Source organism: Helicoverpa armigera, chromosome 14 (genome assembly GCF_030705265.1).
Source record: "Helicoverpa armigera isolate CAAS_96S chromosome 14, ASM3070526v1, whole genome shotgun sequence".
NCBI classification, from domain to species: Eukaryota; Metazoa; Arthropoda; class Insecta; order Lepidoptera; family Noctuidae; genus Helicoverpa; species Helicoverpa armigera.
The window spans coordinates 4,950,614-4,968,747 of NC_087133.1; the positions used below are offsets into that span (position 1 = coordinate 4,950,614).

The 18,134-nt window shown below is 35.9% G+C and overlaps 1 long non-coding RNA gene across 1 annotated transcript; it reads left to right on the plus strand.

The window, feature by feature from the left end:
• The first annotated feature begins 531 nt into the window (after positions 1-531).
• LOC126053846 (uncharacterized) lies at positions 532-17,753 on the plus strand. The gene is made up of 4 exons (XR_010277114.1): positions 532-667; positions 2,081-2,253; positions 16,068-16,225; positions 17,707-17,753. It is a non-coding gene; the product is annotated as an uncharacterized LOC126053846 (long non-coding RNA).
• Positions 17,754-18,134: the final 381 nt, after the last annotated feature.

Here is an 18,134-nt window from a genome sequence, read left to right on the forward strand (position 1 = left end):
TACAACCGTAATAATCTGCAGCACGGCAATTATAAATAGAATCTTCTCTTCACATTCTAAAGAAAGTAAAATTGCATTTCCATTTGAACAGCAAACACTTTCGGTTCCAAATTCAAACTCAAACACAGCTTATTATTTTGTGTTTAGTACCCGATACGGCAAAGGCAACAAACACAACATCCTTGTCAATAGCGCTCTTTAAACAAAGCTCGCCGAAAGCTGCCAAAAGGGTTGTTATTTTAAATAACAAAGACAATTCGGTAGCCGCGTCAGTAAAAACTTCTTTTGCATGCCGTAACGTAAATATTTATATGAACAATAGCGTGAAGGAAGCGTGTCTAGGTCGACAATATGCCCCCAGTTGGCTTTCACTTTCAATTTTTTAGGAAACCCTTTTATCCGTTGGCTACTGCCGATGTGATTTGCATAACACTGCACCTAACAATAAAACAAGCGTTTATTTGAACGCGAAAAGTGAAAACAAGGTTCAAGGTGAATGCGTCGGGTTGTAGCCAGTTGATGTTTTGGTTTCTCGTGTATTGCACGTCACATGTCGATATATGGCCGTGTCTATTTTAAAATGTTGTCTGTTGAAAACAACAGCGAGTGAAAAAGTGTTATGAAAAACAAATGTTGGCCTGAGAACTTGCAGGCCGATGACGCTAAGGTAGGCAGTCTTATTTGATACTTCATGTTTTTATACTTATGAAATCTACAAAATCTTGTTTTATGTATAACGCAACTAACCCTGTGCCCCGCAATTCCACGAAAAATTAAAAGCGATTTCACTGCTTCATCAAAATGTACCAAAGTAAATTATTTTAAATCCGTTCGGAAGCTCCGGATCAAACATTCTTAATTCTCTTACAACGAATCTATCAGTAACACGTATTAACACCAATCAGCTGATAGTCCGTTATTCCTGTCACTCTCGTTTTATGATGCCTCTATAACTTCACAAATTAGTCTAACGTTAACTCGGGATGAATTGCCTTTGGGTGCAATAAACGCTGGCCGGATGATCTGAATGCAATTTAAAAAACTTTGAAAAATAAAAAATTGCTTTATTGGAATACTCATAAGGTTGATTTTAAAACTCACATACGTGGGAGAGTTAGGCTGTTTTGAAATTGTGGTGGTTTGCAGTGAAGATCTGTTAATAAGTCGGATACACACCGTATGTTTGCACGTTCTGTTACATCACTTTGAGCCGGCTTAACGCACCACGTCCTAATGTTTAGTGTATATGAGACTTTAGGGTCGATATTTGATATTAAATATTAGTTGATTGTTCACATTTTTGTGCGCCGGCAACGTTGTGAAGCTTACGATGACAAAGTGTGAAACTTAAATTGACGGTAATTGTTTGCACTATGCGTCTAAATGGGTATCTTTCAATAAAAACCTCCTACTCAAGATGTCAGGGGTCTCAGACGCCTTCTAATTAATTACAAGTTTAGCGATGTTGGTAAAGCAAAAACGTTAGATAATTGAGGCTAATTAAAAAATGCCGTTTACAAATGTTGTGAGGAATTAGGTCAAGGGATAGGCTCAAGTTGGGCATTTGGGCAATAAAGCTTGTTTGAAGTTTGTTTCAGCTGTCGGCGATACGGATAATAGATGCGGTTTGGTTTATTGAGGCTCATATAACCCGGCCGGCCAGTTCCAAGCCGTCTGTTAGTCTAATTTGAAACACAACCGAGGCTAGACACTGTTATACGTTCAAATTAACAGTATATTTCAAGTTGTGAGTGAGTCTGGATCCTGTTATATTGTAAGTAGATCAGATTTTTGCAGTTATTTCCTCATGATCTCTGCTTTCGATCAATCTAAATTTGAGTCATGTTCGAAAGAATAAGCAGTTGGTCGCTTTTCTATAAATCTTGCGTCATGATCGTTATTTCCCAAAGCAGCAATCGGTATATAACAGTGTTCAAGTATTTCTACAGAAGCGTTAAAGTTAACCAAAAAGGGTCGTCTAGAACGGGCACTTCAATTGTTTTGTGTACATTTACCGCATTACCCCGTCTACTATTTACTTATATTTCAACTGAAACTAATCTTTAACTACTTGTTTCAGATTACTGTGAACAGACATAACCTCAAACAAGAAACTCTATTCAGAGAAATACTTAAAACCTGTATTTGGCTTCGACAATTCCGAACAAAATGGAAAATGTATATTTTGCAACAGTGGCTGGGAATACTGGACGTTGCAAAACATTTGATTGCATTAAAACATGAACTTGTAAGGTAAGATGTTAATGTTTTATTAAAGTTTAAAGTTATGTTAAAGCTTACGGTTAAAATAATACTTTCATTAATTTTAATTTCTTTTTGAAGACAAATATTATGATGTTATAGGTACATAGGCATGTTAATTTACTACATTGGACCTACACTTTTGCTAAATGAAAGCAATCGCGCAAATCATTATTGTTCAGGCGCAAATAATTAAGTACATGTAATTTAGAGAGTTAGACATAAATACTTGCCACTTGAACTAATCAATTAACTTTTGAGTCCCTTGAAAATTGTGTACATAAATTATAGTTAATTTAAGACTCCTGAACTTGAGGCAAAATGGCTCCTGAAAACCATATGTAGGTATTTTTCTTCAAGTTCTCTGAATAGGTGACCGCTTATATACATTAATCTGTGTCCAATGGCAACACAGTTGGCGAATATGTACTTAAGTGAATTGTCATGTATCGTATCTCAGACATAATTAGTGAACCTTCGCACACTCCCACGACTCCATGCAATGTAAAACCAGGTTCCAAATACGTTGTATACAAGTACATAATAATAATACATATTATACATTTTCCAATGATTGAATTTGTTTTTACTTTGCTATTTTCATTATACCGATACATAGCAGTGACGTAACTAAGAAAGTAAGTCTAAATTAGGTAGGTAGGTGCCTATACATATTTTATAGGTATTTTTGAGTTGTGAGTTTATATTTTTGCTTAAATACCTTTAATTTAATTAATATCTATTTATTCAGCTAGACATACATAGTGGTTTGCTACCTACTTATTAGTGACTAGCTTTTGCCCGCGGCTTCGCTCGCGTTAAGAAGTATTATTATTAATTAGGTATGGTTTTTGCGGCTTTACTTTTGTTTAGCGTGTGTAAAAAATTAGGGCCTACAAAACTTCTTTGTACACAATATTCTTTACTAATCTGTCATTAGGCGCTAAAACTATTAAGTTATTGGGTGAACTTACTCGTGAGCAAGCAACATAAAACTGTCCATGAGAGAAGCAATGTTCTCTCAAGTCAATACCCGCAAATTTGAGAGTTTGCCCCTGAGACTTATTTATTGTCATGGCAAAGCAGACTTTTAGGGGAAACTGTAATCGTTTAAATTCGAACGGGATATCGTTAGGTATTAATGGGATTCGTGGTATAAATACAGTTTCCCCTGTTGCATTTAAGAACTTCTCAATATTTAGAACTAAACATTATTTTGTTCGTTCCATTACGTATTGATAGGTTCAAACTAATACATTTTACATCCTTCATCATCCCTTATTTTATCACCCGTGAGGGTTGAATGGGGGTTGAATTAATCAAAATCGTATTTAAGCGAACGTCATCATAAAATTCTGATTCGTCATCAGGACTTCTTCATAAAATCTAAGAAGATGTATACAAACTTTCATCCCCTATTTTATCCCCTTAGGGATGGAATTTATCAAAATCCTTTCTTAAGGGTTGCGCACGCCATAGTAGCTTTATGCATGCAAAGTCTCAATCCGATCGGTTTAAAATTGACAAAGTTTCATACAAACTTTCATCCCCTATTTTATCCCCTTGGGGGTAGAATTGATCAAAATCCTTTCTTAGCGGATGCCTACGTCATAACATCTACCTGCATGCCAAATTTCAGCCCGATCCGTCCAGTGGTTTCAGCTGTGCGTTGATAGATCACTATGTCAGTCAGTCAGTCACCTTTGAGTTTTATATATTTAGATTTGTCTGTGTATACAGATTTTGTGTACAGATTAATAAGCCCTTACGGCGCTTTTAACCATACTTTTCCTTCAGACTAAGAAAGAGAATGGTTGATTGTCAAATCATGTTTCATTACATTGTCACCAGTCACAATCCGGGCTAATCTACTTCTCAGGTTCCGAGTTACTTTCCAACTGCACCCACTACGCAAGTTACAATGTAACATTTATTTCCATGTTTTGAAAAGTACTTAGCTGGAACTGAGTATGTTTTTTTAAATAGAAGTCCAAAATAGGTGTAATGTAAGAAGAGGTAAGAGCGTTGATTTTGAAAGTGGTTTAAATTACGAAAAAAATTAAGAGTAACATTAATTAGCTGTTGCACCTAATCTTGGATAAGTTTTAATTCATGTTATTTACATTGCAATTAATACTTTATAGATTTGCTTACTAAGAACGGTCCTTCATAAGAGTAGGAGGAAACTTAATCTCAATCCTATCCTTAGTTAAGAAAATCCGCTAATCGATGGGTTATTAATAAATATCCATAAAACCATGAAGGTTGTATAAAACAAAATGCTCACAATAAGTAATCAAGGAGTCTCTTCAAGTACTTATTATTGATTGTAGCAATAAAATTGAATGATTTTAATTTGATCATAATGACAAAGATATCCTCTTAGACCAGTCTGTCTAATAATTAAGCGACCGTCAGTTGATTAATGAAAGGTTTTCAAACAATCAACATTTATTTACGCGTTTAGTAGATTATAGTTAATTACATTCTAGTGCTACAAACGGTAACCAGTATTTACGTTATAAATTATAATCAATACTTTAATGAAATATACTTTTTGAATTTATTCTGGCGTCTCGTAATCTAAGGTTTAATTCAAGTAGATTAATTGTATACCTATCATTTAACGTAATAAAGGTATAATTTGTTAGGTAAAACTTAATTTGTTTTTACCATATTGGCTAATGCACCTACTATGATTTCTCTGCATCACCTTAAGGTTGACTGAAAAGAATGCCTAAGGCATTAAGTCCGCCTACGTAATATTAAATAAATAAATTAATTAATTTCTAGCCAAAACAAGTGAAACAGAATACGTTTAATCAACTAAAGCTTGAAGCGTTTACCTAACTGTGTAATATATCTACTGCTCAAGTACAATATTATAAGTAAAATATGTTATTTACTTTGTGTTTTCCGTTTACCCGTGAATTCGTGTTCCGCGTCCAGTGTCAGTTTTAACACAAATTGAAGAGAAACATACCTCCGTGTTGGTCTTAGTGTCTTGTTATCTATAGACGCAAAGTTTGTACGGAAGGCAAAGTTGTAGGTAAATACGTCACTGGTACATCGTCGTAAATCGATATACAAAAATACATATAAACGCCACGATTGAGAATTGTCCGCCATCATATATACCTAAATACCCTTGGATACAATGGCGATGGTCTGTAGTGGGCCCGCAAGGGCCAGTACCTATTATTTTTAATTACATTAGTAATGAAGTTTTTCCAATCAAAATTTTTCCCACACTCTCCAATACATTCTTCTTGTATGCCATACAATATTAACCAAGCATTTCCTCAATTTGCAGAAATATAAAACATCAATCATGAAAAACCAATATTAGAAATTCAATTTAGTATTTAAGACATTAACCGGCGTCTTAACAAACACATAAATTCAAGACTCAATACGTTACTTATTCTATAGATACATAGGTACATATCTACATTCGACTACCACTTACACTTTCCATCAGGTTTGTTTTAAGACCAGTTGAACAACTACTCTTTCGTTGAAAAACACGAAGAATTTTCTCCTCATTTGTCTGACTTTCTTAATACTAACGCTCGAGGCGCTAACGCCGTCAACACCCGCTTTTAGTGGAAAACAGTGGGCAAGTCAATTATGACACCATTTTCAGTTAAGTAATGTTGGTTGAAAGTTATTTGAGAAAATTCAACTATTTCATTTAAAAATTATAGTTCCGTTCCCTTACTTTTTTGCTGACCTTTTTCCAACCAAGCTCGAGTATTTCGATAGCTATTAATATTCCCCATAAAAACTTTTAAAGGAAACCAAATGTCGCTCTACAACTGATGAAAATCGAACTCACATAATTTACTAAACTCCATAAATGGTAGTTTTTATACCACACTGAATACTAAAAATAATATTTTATCAAGTGGCATGGTAGGGTCGGATTTTCGTCGACGTATCTCATTTTAATCTGGGTGGGTATTTTTAAGTCGATAAATTTGGCCTGTCATTCCACATGTGGAGGTTCGGTGTGAGATAAGACTCAGCCCGCCTCTCGCTCCGATGCATAAGCCATCGTAAAATATTATCCTGACCGAGACATTTATGGCCCAGCTTGAGATAGGTACCGTGGAATCATTTTTAAATGTACGTATATTATGTAGACTATCTATATCGTTATTGGATACCTACTAAAGAAACTGCGACTTTAAATATGCAGGAATTACATAACTTAATAGATCCCATAATGAAGAAGATACTTGAAGGTATCTAGTATAAGGTGTGAACGTTATGTTGCAGCTATTAAAATTAATTAAGGTTGATTAGTACAAACGCCCGTGGTAATTTTATGATGATGTTGATTACCGTATTGAGAATTAGTAATCATTAATCTGTTTATAGCTTGCAATATACATATAGATAGCTTATGTGTGACTAGCATCAGGTTAATAGGTTTTCTAGAATACCTAATAGTTTGTATCAATCCAAGATTGTAGGTATCTAACCGTATTACCTAAGTTCTCGATTGCAATCATCAGCGTTGTAAGGTTTAAGACAAAGATAATTTCATTGGAATTTCCGCTATTTTGTCATTTATTGGAAGTTTCAGTTTATGATTATGACCTAATAGGCTATCTCTAGTCACTTGATTTTATAATAATAGACAAGTGATGTTAAAATTGTGATAATACATCAAAAATATCTTCACATTATGCAACTTTTATAGGTATTTGTAACCTGTATTAAAGGTCTGTGTGTTAAGAATTTCGCTGGTATGTCATGTAATAATTGATGTTGATAAATTGCCACAAAATAACTCGTCGCTAGAAACTCCGGGTGCATTCATCACATCGGCTATCATTCGGCTCGTAAACTTCACTAATGTCCCTTAATACGTCGCTTGCTCTATATCTTTATTAACAATTCTCTCGCAATAGATTATTTCCATTCAAAAGCTTTATGTCCCAAGTTACGACGTCCTTACAACTTTCCTTTTATCCTCAACTATTTTCTGAAAACACTGTTTTCTTTATGCGATTTAATACGCCATATTTTGTTAAGTGACTCCGTGGGTATGTTACAAAGTTGCGAATAATACGGGAATAAAAAATGTAAGTGCGCACATAATTCCGTCTGAAAGGGCGCTCAATATAAATCAAGCGAGTTTTTGACGTTTTACTTGGCTTCTAAATGGTTTTTCTGTTCATATTTTACTATCACATTTTATTAATAAACGTGTGAGTTTAAGGGCATGTTGTGTGAATACAAAGTTTACTTTGTAGTCGTAATTATGTGCGAGTAGCGGCCCGTACATAATATAAATTGGGTGTGAGATATAATTTGCTTTACTAAGAACTTAGTACTGAAATATAGTTACATCAGTGCATAAGAGTATATTTCTGAATTTGCACCTTTGGTTTGCAGTCACTTACTTGACGCCCTTCCTCATAACTATACAAAAATTAACTAAATACATATTTAAATATTTTTTTAGTGCAAAATACATCTTACGAAAGAAACACCAGAATTGATTGTTTATTCTTTCGGAAATACATAATTTTAACCTAACTTCGTCAGACAACGTACTTCGTAACTTCGTAAGATACAAAGGCGTTCTTAATGGATCGAAGCAGGAGGCGGGGTGAGACTAAGATTTATCTTTTTCAATACTCTGTGGGAACGCAAGGGTCCGACGCGAGGTTCCAACCTCATTTACTGAGACACTTCAAGTGGCTTTTATTTATGAAGACACGCTTAATCTAGTGAAGTACTCCGGTGAAAAAATTAATGAACTCAAAACTCTATAGTCGACATGTGTTTGGTTGGCGTTCTTTTAAATAAATATAAATACCTATGTAGAGTTTTTTTGGATTCTATGGTTTACCGTGGGATTTTCGTGTGCTTTGGATATACCGCCCCACCGGCGGTGAAATAGTTACAGTTACAGCCTTTTTTTTTTTATCGTCCCACTGCTGGGCACAGGCCTCCTCTCACACGGAGAAGGATTGACCGGCGGTGAAAATGTTAGAGAAAATACCTAAGTAACTACATAGATTGTGCTGCTTATATTTTTGCAAGCACTTAATTCTAAGAGATTCACAAGACATTGCAATGGAAATTCGACAACTGTATTAGGACCTGAATCTCATGACTTAAGAAATGTAAACCAGACCTGAAAGTCAAATAAACAACAGGCTCGCAAAACGCATGACGTAACATTCAACCCTAAACTTAGCCCACAATCGCCATCACCGATGACCTTAAACCCCAAATCGTTCAATCCGTCGACCGTTATAGTCCACTCATTGCCGCCATAAACTCATTAAGCCACATAACCGCCCAATCGAGCTTTCCAATCATGAAATTAAAATTACGTCCCCTTTATTACCAGCCGTTACGAGCTGCGAAAAAAGGGGGCATAAATAAAAAAGGGGGGTATAAATAACACACCTTCGGAGCAGCACGCGAAGCGAACCCGAGAATGTTGTCGTAAATTATACGCTTATAGCCCCAAGCCCGATCAATACCATTCATTAACGAAAAATGTATCGTTCCGATGTTTCTCGTATCGCTCGTTTGCGGTTTTCAAAATGCTTTTTGGCGTAATGTAAGAATATGGAGTCGTAAATAATGACTAAGCAGATATTATCTTTACGACGCTCTTGCTTTAGTCTCTTTCGTGAACCGTGGCTAAATTGTTTTCCTAAAACATGGTGCTTCAGTAAATAACAGACTTGCATTTTAATATCTACCAAAAGATTTACACAAACGTCAATTCGTTGCACGTCTGTGAGCTTCATGACTCTAGATTACCTAACAGTGAAATCCAGATTATTTTAGAAGCGTAGTAGATACATAGAATTGTTTCTAAATAACCTGTGAAACAAAACAAGATCTATCTTATTGTACTATTTACTTACCTAGCTCAAGCTGCACTCTCTAGGGTGGCCCGGGCGGATCGATACAGCTAGCTAGCCTAGTGTTCTCGGCACCGCAAAGCAAATTGTTTATTTATCTACGAAAGTATAATACCGAGAGCATTTCGATCCAACTTGAACGGGGGCATTTCATAAGAAACATCAAGTTGGTTATGTAGACGTTTACTTCCTTCAGTGGATGTGACAATAAATCACGGTTTTGCCAGTGTAGTTACCTTATGTATGTTCGTACATAAACATAATACTATAGATAGGTATAGCAAAAGTGTGCCATGTCTGTTAGTCATAATCCAAGAGATACCTACCTATCTTGAAATACCAAACATAGTGATAAAAATTACACGTAGGTACTTTATTTACTAAAAAGGTACGTTTGTGCACTACATAGTTAAGGACCAATTTGAAAATGTAGTATGTAAACCTGTGATAAACAAAATTTTATGTTGATGTTAATGTCGTCTTTTGTCACCCAAGTATTAGCTCACGGCTTACTTTCGAAAGGGGTGTTAGAGAAATGGCTGGGGTAGATAAACGGGGATTTTATAGCTAAGACATTAGATACCGACTAGGGCCACCATCGCAGCTACGTGCAGTAACTATACCTACAGACAACGAACGACTTGCACAAAAACTGCTTCATTTGCATTTCAGATATCAGATCGTGGAACAAATAAAAGACGATCGGTCGTGACAAAGGTCGTTGGCATCCGAGACGTTGGAACATTTTCAATGCAATTGTACCAATTAACTTGAACGGACGAAAGTGAAACTCACAAAACCGGGCGGCATCGGCACTCGGCAGCGTTTTTTCTCGGTAGATTTACATATTTATTGGGGCACATTTTATGGACGCAGCAGAAAAAACCTTCGCTCGTTTAATGGACAAAAAGGGTGGCTCCGTGTATATTTATTTTGTCGCATCCTTTTTTACGTGCGAAAGGACGTGGCTGTGTATTTTTTCGGCACCGACGTAGCACATTTGGCGACGCACTTTGCATAAAAATATTGGATCGTAAACTCTATGCCGTTCCACGGAATCGGGACGCATGTGTCGCAAGAAAAATATTGAAATCATGCTGAAATAAGGTTTTATGAAGACAGATACGACGCGAAGATTGAGATATGAATGCTTTATGGAAAGGTATTCGCTATTAATAATAATACGATTTGTGCACCTGCCATATAAGATTACGATGAAAATGTGAAAATACTACAGGCAACCTACAAAATTTTACGATATTCTGTGTATGAAATAGGCAAACGTTGCCTACTTATGCAAATTAGTTCTTTGTATGTATTAGCTGCGAGTTGATTCGACGCAAACTGGTTTGAAGGAAATGGAATACCCGTGGAGGCACCCGAGGCAGGTTGCTCACGTACTATCGTAAGCCCCTGCGTAAATTAATGCGGCTGCTTCATAAATTACCCACTCACATTAAGATCAGCGCCTTAATCTGTAGCATCGCATCATGAGACCAACTGTAGGCAGTCGTTAATGTATTTTGTTTTAGTCTTTGTTATTAAAATTACTCGTATTTTATGATAGCCTGGGGAACGTATCGTTTTCATCACTAATTTATGCTTTACACTCCACGTGATATGGTACGTTTTTTATTATTTTGGAACATGGGTGGGCCAAAAGTTTGCAGAACGTTAGGTTTATTAATATTTGCTTTATACATTGCGATTTAAATGCGGTTGGAGTTATTTATTTACCTATAGGAGTACAACAATTAAGAAACACTTAAACATGAGAATTTATACACAACAACCAGGGAAGGTTGTTTTACATTTTTTGTTCATAAATAAGTTATTGCATTTTTATTAAATTACTAATTGTGTCATTTACTTAGTCTTTTGAAAATAAACAAATTTAAATACTGAAACGTCTAATGAGCTTGCTTCTCTGTAAACTTGCAAGAAAAGGTACCGCATACCTACCTGAGTCAATGCGACTAAGTAGCAATACTTGGGCTCGCGCTAATCTGGTTCATTTACACCGGCAATATACCGCGAGCCCCGACGATGGCACTCCAGGAATGCATCCACTAAATCATCAGGAGAGCACTAAACCAGTTCTTTAGTGTCCCGTGAGGTTAGGGCTGGCGAGTTCCATTTTGCTACCTATTTTTTTTTAAGGAAATTGTCTGGTAGTCATTTTAATAGGAAATTTGGATGACGGAAGAGGATAATTATCATTAAAAATTGAAGAAAATCCATTAAAATCAATCTAGACTTAAATTAACCTGAGTTATTGTAAAAATATATGCATAGGTGCGTATTTTTTCTACACTGTGTAATTTCTAAGTGCCATCAAAAACCTTTAATTATGCTTATGAATCTTTTCAGTTTTTACTGAAGCAATTACACAGCCGTGTATTTTTTTAAAGCAAAGATGTGTAGGTAATTCCAAAAATAAAAATATATATTTTCAGACTGCTTCTTTAAAAATATATCAGGAACATCTCTCAAAATCCAGCAACCCTAAAGCGACATAAGAGGTGCTGTATACGGCGATATTGTAAGTCGTAAACTTGTAATTTTGTTGTAACTAAATCCACATGCCTATCCAACACGCCGTTTTATCTAAAATGCTTTTAAAGTGCTAAGATGTCTACTATCTGTGACATTAGGGCACGTCGCGTGAGTGCCAGTGATAGGGTTGTCTAAATAAATATATTGTCGTGATTTGTACGCTGTATAGGCTGTCATAAATGTGTCTAGTAATCGTCTGCCCGATTTATTGGTGTTATGCTCCGAGAATGTCTACCGATGTTGTTTGTTTAGGAATGTAACACGTAAGTATGTAGATTCATATAGCGTTGTATGTGATATTGATGTTGTTCTTAAATAATAGACTTACGTAAAGTTACATAAATTATCAACAAATCTGTACTTAGGTACACCTACAAAAAAATTATATATGAAATAAATACGGATAAGTCTTCAGCTTAAGTATAATATAATTATACCAAGTAATGTGATGCCGAGCTACGAGTAATCGATTTAAAAGACTACTCCACAAGATTAAAAACTCCAAGAAAATTCCTCGGTGTTCATTAATCAGTGGATTAGATACTCGCATTATTTACGAGCAAATCTAAAACGTACGGAATTTAATTTCATTAGGGGACTTTAGTGGCACCATGTTGTCACCCGCTGCGCCGGGGCAAGCACGGCGGCGTATTTCACCCAGCTGTCATGAGCCGACCAATCGCGAGCGAGGATCGGACGCGCGTTCCAACTTTAAAAATGGTGGAGATAATTTCATTGTATATTATTTGTGACAGGTCGTTATTTTGAGTTTTTATCGGTTCGTGGGACATTTGGTTCATTTTTTTGTGTTTTTCTTCTACCTACGTTACACAGCTTATACTAAGTTATGTTCTCACATACGCCTCAGCTTATTTGTTACCTAATAAATACCTTAGTACCTATACCTATCATCTTATACATAGTACTCAAATATTCCACAGAACCGCAGTTGATTATAATTTTTTTATTTGATCAGATTTAATATATTTGTTGGTTAGTGAGTAATAGATTTTTATACAGCCTTATTTATTTTGCCATAACTACTTATACTTATATAACCATAACATTCATAAATCTACAAGTAGATATGCACAGCTAGACATAAAGATTGCCGTTCTATATTTTCTCTTCTCCCGGGCAAAGTCAACTACTAAAAACTTCCATAAAACAACAATTTCAAACGGGCCATTTCGTCCGGGAAAAACAGCATCCCGCTCGGTGGGGGTGGCACAAAATGGGGGGAGAAGGGGAGGGTCCAAAGTGAAGCCTGGCTTTATGTCCCGGAATTACGACTTAGACGTTTCAAACAATAACTTCCCCCCATAAATACGAGCCGATTCCTTCACGCGTCATAGCGCAGATTGTTTTTCTTTGGGCCGCCGAATTTCTTACTTATTGTAATTGAAAATGAAAATTTACCTACCTATATAGGTACAGAATCTGCATTATTTTATAAAGAAACTTTTTTCTGTAAGTTCAAAATTTAAGTTCTCAATAAATCTTCCAAAGGTAGCACTGCTACACGCTTTGTAGCATTCGTGACGAAATAGGACCGCGTCCGCATTATTCCCGCAGCGACAATACCCGCACGCGTTGCCCGATCTCAGGAATTTCCTATTTCCACCCGAGTGACCCCGAGCCGAGCCCGGCTCGCTCCTAATCTAGAAAACGTAATAAAACTCCCCGTAATATAAGCGCGCGTTTTCACGTACCCCGTAAAAATATGATAACATTCACGTACGAGCACCTACCCACCTACCTACACCTTCTCGTACATAAAGCTGCGATTTTTAATAAAACTTCGTTCACACATTCCGATTTTAGAATAACGTTTTCGTTTGCACTAATTAGGCAGTTTCGAACAAAGAATTTTGATGTGTGAGTTAGTAAAATTTCTTTTTTTTTATGAATTTACCACCGTACCTACGAAATACCTACTTACTTGGTGGCAATGTTTAGTTAGCGGTTTGTATTGGAGCACGGCCTATGAGTGCGTGCGTAGTACGTTTTTTGTTCCTAAAATTTTAAATAATTAGTAAATTACCATGATACAGTTCGAAGACCCCATCAAAATTCACTAGCATTAAAATTCATCAAAATTCATACGAGGAATATAATCTCAATAAATTATATAGACACTGACGGTTTATAAACATCCTAAAAATATTTTCTTAAAAGCCGTGAAGTTCCAGAGAATTTACTACCTGTAGTTTGGACCCTGCCTACGAAGTTTGCACCCAGGAGTCAGACTGCGTGTGGCTTAGGGCAAGTAGTAAACACAAGTTCGCCACTCCGGGTAACTAATGGAATTGCGGATTATATTACCGCAACCATGCTTACGATTAGACTTAGAATATGACCGACATGGGACACCTTGACACCATCAAAACACCATTTTTACTGCGTCGTTAGTTCCGAGCTGTTTCAAGCGGAATGCACCTGAACCAAAAACAATTAGCAAGTCTACAGACCAGATTAGATATATCTAGTTATTACTCGCCTTTATTTTGGCTAATATTAAAAAAGTATAATTTTAATAATTCGTGAAGGTAACGAATGTCAATGACTTCAGACTTTTGTATTATTTTTTTGAGATTGTTGATTTGTTATTTTTCTTGCGACGACTTGGGAGCATTTAAGCGTGTGCTTTTTTTAATCTTTAGCTACTTATTCTTAACTGAAAATTATTGTCCATCAAACAAAACTCCGGGAATAAATACGAGAAGTATATAAGATACTCTTCTAAGAAGATATCTATATAAGATTCTCTTATGTATAAATCTTGATATAGGTAGCGGTCCTGCTTTCCATCGTCAGCAGGCGCCTAGACGCCCCTCCATAAAGGTGGATTAATACAGCCGAAAGCCCAACTTACTTAATAAATATAAAAGCCTTCTCCGCCCGCGATCGTAAACCGCCCACTGCGCTCCTCCAAGATTACTTATATCGCGTCCAGAGAAATTAGACCTCCCGTTTTCATTATCGTCCAAAATAATGTTGGTGAATGTGAAAAGCTGAGGGGTCTTGGTTGAATGGTCTTGCCATTATCAGCTCTATGTAGATTGCGCGTCGCTTGCCCGCCTTGCTTTCTCCAAGATAAGATTTTATGGACGCCTGGAAGAAAGGATAATGTTCTTCTTTGATGTGGAATGGAATTGTAGGCCGCGTTCCGGTACCGCTGTAAAGATAGATAAAGTTTCAGTTTTATTTCTCGTAGACGTTTGCGTTTTGTTATTTCCTTTGTTCGAATACGTACGTAAAAGTGGTTCGAATTCGGGAGTAAGTAATAGTTAATTTTGCATTAAGACATACATTATATATTTGTCGTAGACATATGGAAACAAATTCATATGTACTTGCCAACTAAAACATCATGTTTGACAAAAAAAAAACAAGTGAAGAACCAACTCAGCTAGCCCAATACTAATTCAAAACAGCAAACCTTAAAACTCGTTCACCTACTCAACGATAGAACTCAGTTTGCAGTATTTTTATATCAATTTAATTTTAAAACATTGAAAAATAACAACACAAGCCTTAGATACAAAAAAAAACCTGTGAATTATGGAACCTGACGTAATTATCCACGTGCCCACGCGCATGTGACAAAGCTACGATATAAAGTTGTAAAATTAGTAGAATTAACGTAACAGTGCGACCGATTAGCGGCCAAGGTTTAATTGATCGACGGCCCGTTATATATCACGTACAAATTAATCATAAATCTAAGAGGTGTCCTATTGATAGAATATACAGATTTATAATACTGTTTTGTAGTTTTAATTAAGTATTTGTCTGTAGGTTTCAAACTGAACGAAATAATATTTTTGGATTTTTTGAATGGCCCAATAATTTTCCACACCACTGTGTAGTGTAAGGCCTTAAGTCTAAGCTGATAGGTTTTAAAATTGTTTTAAAATTTTTGTAATCGCACTGTATTTTTTTATTAATTTTAGTTTTCCCATCTTCTCATCGATACTTCTACCTCTAGATACAAATCCGTCCCCGAATCACCACAACAAAATGCCTGGAACAATAAATCATCAAAATTCGTTATTTGTTTAATCTGTAAGGAATTTGAATTCCTTTTCGTACATCGTCGCTGTTTAATTAATGTAATAAAACATTTCTTTTTTATAAAAACTGAAAATTCTCATGTGCACCAGTCATCTTTGTTCGCAGTCTAATTGGCTTCGGATCAGAAACAAAGTACAATAAATAAAAAGCTAAGAAAATTCCAGTCTCCTACTCTTGTAGATTTAAAAGGGTTTCCGTGTTCGCAACGAGACCAAATTAATATTCTCCTCTTACAAGTCTCGTGTATCTGAGCCAATAAAATTTATTTTTCAGTACACTTATGCATGGGCGGTAAGGGTCGGCGCACACCGTACAAAGTTGCGAGTAATTTATGGCGGGCCGGTTTATGGGCCCTGAGCTAAGTTCGCACATGCACCGACGCAACTTGTATAGAAGTCATAAATATCCGCTAACCCCTTCCATGAGGTCAGGTACGTATCTACATGCGTAAAATACGAGCTTTTGCCGACTAGTCTTGAATTGTTAACACCTTGTGTTCTTACCTTTATAAATAAAACAATTCGTGTCGGGTGGTTCCTGAATACAATATGAACAGTTGAGAGAATAAAGTCAATGTTTCAAAGTAGCTTCACTTAATGTTTTTCACACAATTTTTCTTTCCATCCAGTCATAATCAATAACAAGACATAAACAACACTGTCCATTCACAAACATCAAAAATATATTATGAAACGATTATTTCAATTAATAAAACGCTTTACGCCTACTTAAAGCAACTTAGTAGTAGTAGAGAAATCACCATAAAAATAACACTTAATTTCAGCTCGCAATTACGACGCCGTTAAAGAAAGGGCGGCTGCCTGTGGCCCGACAGAGCCATTACATTACCTCCACACTTACCATACTCACATACTAACTAGCCTATACATTCTACACTTAGAAGCCGACGGGCTCGTAAAAATAAAGAATAGGCGCATTTACAAGCGCAAAAGTGAAAAAATAAAACGTTTTCCTTGCGGCGTGTAAAGCTAAAGCGGCTATTCATTTCAGTGTACGCCGAGACCAAGTAATTCTTTGCTGGAAATACTTTTACTTGGAAAATTAGATCTGCGGTTGTTTTCTTGTTACAAGTGTTTAATGTTTTAGGATTGTTAATTACGATTTAAATTATAAACTAATCATCAGTTTAGATTGTGAAGCTTTCAATTGAAATGTAGGTACTTAGTTTACAGGCATAGCAATTATGTTTATGATGTCATGTTTAATAATTGTGTCTAGAGATATCATAGATCAGAGCTAAAGCTCGGTAATATGCTTTAGTTAGCTTCTCTACAATTAAACATATAATTGATTCAAGATAAGCTTATAATAAATGTGTAAAAATTTGCATTGTACCTAATGCGTGTATTTCGCTCTATCTTTTGTTAATTATCTTGAACATACTTAATTCAGTTTTACTGGTCAAAATATTTTTATCCTTTATTAGAATTATAAATTATATGATGAGTGATACATAGATCAATAGATGAACTGAAACACAAATTAGTATTGTGAAACCATTCGCTGTGGGCTGCAGTGTCCATGATAACACGAAATAATTAATTACTATGACCCTCCTCGTTCAATACATAAGTAAATCTCACATAAGCAAACAGCCCAAGTAAACAAACCCGCATAAGTTTTATGGCCAAAGCTCATAGTTAAGATAATAGTCACCTAGTTTCCCCACGCTCAATCTCCCGTAGTTAAACGCACGTGTCACTGTATTAATGATTAATTAATATTAACATTAATTAATGAAACTGGTGGTGCCTTTTCGTTAAGACGTCGTGGGGGGCAGTTTCCCCTTGCATGCATAATAATGGGGACCATGTGCCCAAGTTAATGCCCTCACGGGAATCCGAGTGGCTAAGACGTCGAATAATTTGTGACTCATCCTGGTTGTTTGCAGATGCTGTTGGCAATCTTCATTGAAATACAAGTTTTGTCTTGGTTATAGGATAAGAGCTGGATACTGCTGGATATGTAGATTTTAGTAAGTATAATTGTTAATTATTACCTGTATGTACACCTTCCTAAATCTAACATAAGCGTCTCCCTTTTCAGGAGCGCAAACAAGCCTAAAAGTTCGACACTGCAATATGGAATATAAGGTCTAAGCCTAGAAATGGTTACTTCGTGATGTCATCAGACCGAAACCAACTGTTTTTATTTTGCTTTTAACTCAATAAAAAGTAGATAAATATTGCTCCTGCCTGACACATTTGGCCAAGTTATCGTTTTTCTGCTAATTTTACGTACATTGAATAGTGTTTTTTGTTTATTTAAGATGATATCGCATGATGTAAATAACATTATGGACATCAAACTTCAAGATTG